Below are 6,625 nucleotides of genomic sequence, written 5' to 3' on the forward strand. Positions count from 1 at the left end.
CAGAAAAAGCTTGTGGATTCTACATTGGAGTTGGGTGGCAGACCACTTTTTGAGGAACTTGTTTAACATTATACCTAGCAGGTGCTGTGCATTGTAGAGCCAGGTGTTATTGCTTTTTCAGAAGGTAAATTAGTCAAAACTGAGGTAATTCATTGCACTGGCCTTTAATGTATTAAGAAACATTGTGTGTGCTTGCAACTGTCTTGAGTGGTCTATAAAATCCACCCTTTGAAGAAAAGGATATAATGATTCACTGTACTCCTTCATAACATGTATCCCTTCAATCATCAATAAAAAAGGCTGTAGTGAATGAAGTTAAAAGGCAGAAACATAGCTGAAGATTGAGATATGCAGTATCAGCCTGCTGGCACTGTTTTGTTGCACTGTGTGCACTCTCACATTGCGTTTAGTATGTGCCTGTGGTTTACAAAGGTGAGCTAAGATTAATTGACATTAAAACTCAGTAACACTTTCTTGTGAATCTTCACACTTTGTTCATAGATCTTTGTACTTCCAGACTGTTTAAAAACAGCACCAACAGTGATAAGGGATCATTATTTAGGAATGCCTTATTTTAGAGAAGAAACTTGCTTATCAAACAAGACCATAGTGATTGTTCTTGGAACTGTTAAGTGCAAAAGGAGGGGAGAAAGTGTAATGTATAAACAGGGAAATGAAGATTTACAGAATATATCAGTCTGTTAATGCATAGAGTTCTTCTGTAAATTTTCAGTTTAAAAATAAAAGAAAACTTTTCACTTTGATCAACTGATTTCTCCATGGCGATGGACCTGAATTTTAATAGCAGCAATGAACAACTGCTTTTTCTGTGGAAGCACATTTATTTTCTTTTCTCTTTACCCATCACTTTCCTCATCCTTAAAAAAGTATATAAAAACATAAATTTAAAAAAAGACAAAAAAGCCCAACAGATAAGACAAACCAAAAGTACCAAAAGTACTTCTTTGAAACGTGTGTGTCCACACACACGCACACACACACACACACATATATATATGCTTATGTGTGTGAATTACAAACAACAAACATGTTATTATTTTGTAATTACAGTAAGGATTTTTATTCCAGGTTTCTTAAAAGAAAGAATTGGAAAGCAATAGTTCTCAAGGAAACAAAACACATTGTAGTTAATTCCCCACCGTCTGGAAGCCATGAAATTCCATCTCTGGGTGGCAGCCATCTTTTCATCTGTGTGTACCCAAGCCTGCCATCCCATTTTCCTGCACTTCCCCTCTCGCTTTTGTAAAAGATATCCAGCAGTCAACACGCTCCTAAGGAATGCTTTGGGCTGTAGGAATCGAACTGGCTGACATCCCAAACCAGACCAGTGCTTCTGATGAGTTGCCCCTCGGCCCCAGACCTTGGAGGGCATTTGTTTAAGTTTATAACAGTTCCTAAGAAAGTTGTCAAAGGTTTTAAAACTGTTTATGGTAAAGCTTTATAACCCTCATTTCCCGTTGGTTGCCTCTGTTCCCAGTTATGTCATCCCTTTTCTCCTCCCAGTTCTGGAAAGTTCTTGTATCCTTGTACCCCCATTGGTTTATGTTCACCGCATTGTTCCACCCATCCCACCTTACTGGTTACTGCCCCATATTACTCCTCCCTGGCACCACTTTTCCCTTTACCCACTGGATTATCATCCTGGACCCACCTCTCACCATCCCTTACAAATACCCTGAATTTTCCCTCAGTCTTGTCTTCTACCCTTAGCTCTTATAGCATGTGCACGTGTTTTGGGCCTCATCCCACATTTTCTTTTATGGTTATTAAAGTATTTAGTTGCAGAGTTGTGGTGTGGACCCGTTCCTCATTTTGCCACCTTAGCCCTGATATCAGGGGACCCTTAGAGGTTGGTCGGGGAGACTGCCCTCAAGCCTCGCGCCATAAGTATTGAAAAAACAAAACAAACCCGACATTGGGCTTACTGAGCAAGTGTTTTCTGGTTGTTGCAGTTTGCATTATTTGGTCCTCTTCCTTCGTCTCCAGGTCTGCAACTGAACTGCACTTTCTCACTCAGTCTGGGATTATTGTGAGACATCCTGAACCAGGAGTGGGGGAATACACCGCTCAGAAACCCCTGGCTAATTGTCATTGGGGTTGTGCATGTGGCTGGGGCTAGGGGCTGGCAATGCCCTTCTGCCACCTGCAGTGGCTGTAGCCACACTCAGCACCAGGCAGCCCTATGGAACAGGTGCCTCCAGGCAGCCCCATGGAACAGGTGCCTCCAGGCAGCTCAGCTGGCGCTCCTGGTGGCTGTGCATGCCCGCAGGTGAAAAAGCACTCAGCATCTCGCAGATGTGAAACTAATGACTTTTAAATCTAATATGGCCAAGTTTTCATGGCAATTATCAAATGAATGTTCCTATTTCCTGTAAATATGTGCTTTATAATACTCGCAGCTACACTTCAGCTGACTATGTGGTGCAGGCTGTCTGGGTGAACAAGCTGTAAAAGAAGCTAAGTGCCAATTAAAGCTTTGGGAAGCAGCTCTTTTGCACGAACCCAGCGAGGCAGTGTAGCACACATAATATTGCTTATACAAATCCTGAACTGCTGCCTTTCATTTCCAATACGCTGCAGCAACACCTGGCTTATAGGACCCAGGACATTCCTGTGGAAAATCAACAATGGCAGGCTTTTGGAAAAATGCTCTGTTTATCTTTAATCTAATTGTTGCAAACCATATCAAGAACAAGCTGAAGGAAAGGTTCTTGACATTATCCCTCTGGCTAGACTTAGATCAACAGAACAGTTTGCTCTTAATTACATATTTACTGTTACCAAGCTAGAAGTATTTAGTAGCTTTGGGATCAAATTCTGTCAATCCTCCAAGACAAGATCTTAAGCAATTGGACTGATTATAATTCCCTGAGTTTACATGTACTGAATTTTTTATACTTCCTTATGTTTGAATCAATTGTATTGTGGGAGACAACAAATAAATGGTTTTTTCCCCATTTACTTCTTTCCAGTCTCCTGTCTCTGTATGTACACAGACTAGAATTCTCTCTGCAGTGTCTCTGAGAATGATAACAGCAAGGCTTTTTTTCCTCTGCAAACATATACAACTTTGCTGAATTAATAGGAACATGGAAAAGGAGGACCAGCAGTAGATGCAGGTAGGTAAAAAATTGCTAACCATTGAACTATATTACTTCCTAAATTATTTTTTTCACAGTATTCACACTTTCCAGCATTTAGAAGGAGTCTGCCATTTCTACCTGTGTTTTACAGTTTATTTTATATTTACTTGTCAAAGCCATTGGTTTTACTTTTTCAATTTTTTTTCTCATCTTCTCAGCTCACAGGACTGTTTTTGCTCTTCTTTGTTCTCCTTGTGGAAAAAAAATTCCTTCAAAAGGCCAACGTCATTGTATCCTGCTGTTGCTTTCAGCTCCATCACCTCTACTGAAAGGTGGGAGCAAAGGCTTGGCAGCCTTTTAAACTTATTTTGATTCAGTTTCCAGCATACGAACATTAAGAAGCATCGAGTCAGCTTTCAGAATAAGGGGTAGCTTTGCAACCAGCATGAGGTCCAGATTATATTCTCTTCTTCAGGAGGATGTAACTTGCTCTGTTTTACTTGATGCAAAATTAGATTTATTTTCCTCCTCTTTCTTCCCCTGAAAAAAATAGCCTGCTCAGCTGTACTAGTATCTGTACAGGAAAATGTAGAAAGAATGTGTCAGGAACTTGAAGAGAAACAAGGACAGGGTACAAAATATGAAAAGATTGGTTCCTCCATCAAAGGGACAGAGAGAATAATGCTCTGTGATAATTGTGATGCATAAAGAAAGCTATGTCTAACATTCCCTTTGGTTCCCTTCATTGGGAGTGTGGGGGAAAATTTTCCTCTGTGTCTGAGAGATTAATTTAAAGCTATGTCAAAGTGAGTTGGAGCCCCCCAAGTGTCCCCAAGTGCAGCTAAGCAACTCAGGATAGCAAGTATGCAACAGTAAAGGCTGCTGGTAGTTTATAAAACCGGGGGTTTTGACAGGAATAATCTGCTGTTAGATTCCAGCTGGTATATTTCTGCACTGGTTTCTGTGTGCAGCCTGTACTTGCTTCTCTGTAACATCCTGTTAAAAGAAATTATTTTTATGATTATGAGCTTGGCTTATAATTCCTAATGTTAGGAGTATTTTTATTCATTTAGTGCATTCTTTTGGGAAGCATAAAAGGAATAAAGATCCTTGGCCAGGTCATTTTCAGAGTAGATCTTAGATATCCTTGGGACTACCACATGAGGACAGCAGTATTCTGTAGGTACGCTGAGCCTTTTCATCTCCTCCTAAGCAGAGAGGAAAAGACTTTGTGTTCTCCGAAAGAACAGCTGAAATATAAAGCTATCTCAGTGATCTCTTAAAAACTCTACTTCCCTTTCAGCCAAGTGCTTTGATTTTTCATCAAGATTGTAGCAGGAATTTTTTGGTGGTTCATATTTTCTGTATCAGTTACCAGTATTCAGAAGCCTCTGACTTTTCTTGGTATCAGAAAGGGTAGGTTAGGATTTTTTTCTCGCTTTCGCTCACACATTGACAGCTATTCAGTGTCAATGAACAAATTCTTTCCAAACACAGTTTGGCAATTACCATTAAACAGGAAATATGTAAAGCATTTTAAAAAATTAAAAAGTAACAGCCTGTTCATTTTTTTGCTATCTAGAAAATTATGTAAGTCAAAGAAGTGCAATCAAATATTTGCAATGAATACAGAAAATAGAATTTAGGGCAGATATTTAAACTGTAACAACATCTGTGGTATCAGAATGCATGAAAAATTACAACCCCAAAAAGCCCCCACAATCTTAGCAAGGTTTATATTAGGGAATTTTTTAGTCATAAGACCTTGCTTAAAAACTTACATGTGCTTTCCCAGGAAACAGCAATTTTTAGTTGGTGAAAAGACATTTACCAACATTTGTAATATCCGAAATTTGGGATATCTAAAATTATGCCAGGATAAAATCTATTGTAGGAGAGCTAAAATAGAACTAAGTGGATGTTGCTTTCTTCCAAGTCATCCTGCCTACAAACTTATTATTCCTGATTATGCTGTATCAAGTTGGGGATTTTGGTGGGGCAAGATAAAAGCAAAGGCAATGTCTTTGTTACTCCCTCAGGCTCCAAATGTTCTTCCTTTCTCTCATCTGCTATACATTTTTATGAGTTTTGCTTTATTCACTGCTCCTAGTGCTTTGGGTTCCAGCTGGTTGTCTTTGGGTTTGGAGATCCTGTAATAGTTATGGTGGGTGTGCCTTTGGATGTGCTGTGAGCAACTCCTGATACACAGACTTTTACTGGGAATGAAGCCCCTCGGAGTCATCCTCACAATGTGTGTATGTATGTATGTAACACTGGGAGGGCACAGCCACAAACAAGTCTGACCACTTGTCCCAGATGAGCATTTCTTAGGTTCCTGTTTTTCATGTTGCTTTTTTGCTGTCTCTGGATGCCATTGCTACTCCATTAAATATACTTGGTAAAGTAGAAGGGAAGCACAGGGAGAGGGCATAAGTCAAAAATGGTACCTGTGGCAATTTCTGGATAATTTTTGCATGCTGAGCATAAATGGAAAACAGGTAAGTGATGTACTTGCTGTGAACTGTCACCTTTTCTGGGAATATATGTAGGAACAAAGACCAGTAAATGCCCTGACACCTCATAAGAGGCATCTTCCATGTAGAAGGATATTAGCAAGTCAAAAGCTAAACTGGGATCTAAGAAAGGTCATTGTCTGGTCAGCCAGTTTATTTTTGACCTAAGCAGTATTTAATTTAAGAAGCAGAAGGACTGGGATAAGCAAGTACAAACCTAAATGGGCAGCTGGCTGCCTGGTGATGTTGCAGCTGAGCCACCCTAAAGGGCAGCCCATTTGTACCCTCAATCAAGAGAGGAGAAAGGTGAAGACAAGAATGAGAGAAAGAAGACCAGCCCTGCCCATATGATGCTTTGGTACCAGTGAAATCAAGCTATTTCTGTTCCAGTAGCAAAGAAAGATAAAAGGAAAAGCAAATAGAGAGAGAGATGTAAATTTTAAATAAAATCTGCCTGTGTATGCATGCAAATTAGCTGAAACCCTTGGTGTGTCCAAGTAAAAGCAACGTTTTAAGGATGCTAATCTGTTTTTTTGTAGTATTTCTTAATTCCAGTGTGTATTACAAATTTATGCAGTATAAATAAAACCTGAGCTTTCTCATAACAGCTCAGGAGCAAAAGTAATGAACAATCTTAGTCCAGCTTTCTTATAAATAAAACATGCTACTATATTTTGTTCAGAGTCTTAAGTCCTCAGCTCTAGGCTGGTGACTGGAATAATCAGGTTCTGTTTTTAAGGTTGTGATTTTTTTTTTCAAGGTAAGCATGAATTTGTGTCTTTTAGAGAGGATCTTTCTTCTGTGTCAGATAATATTTCTTTCATAGTTTGGGCCTCTTGCATTACTCAGCTCTGTTTCTTCCCTCATCCTTCACTACCATTTAGAGTGTTTTTTTGGGGAGGAGCATTTGGCTGTCTCAGAAGAGTTGATTTTCTATTCAGAAAAAAATAGTCTCTCAGAGAGCCTTTTCTATTTCAGCTTAGGTTTCCCTTATAGACCTCCCTCTTC

The sequence above is a fragment of the Cinclus cinclus genome, chromosome 2, assembly GCF_963662255.1.
Source record: "Cinclus cinclus chromosome 2, bCinCin1.1, whole genome shotgun sequence".
NCBI classification, from domain to species: domain Eukaryota; kingdom Metazoa; phylum Chordata; class Aves; order Passeriformes; family Cinclidae; genus Cinclus; species Cinclus cinclus.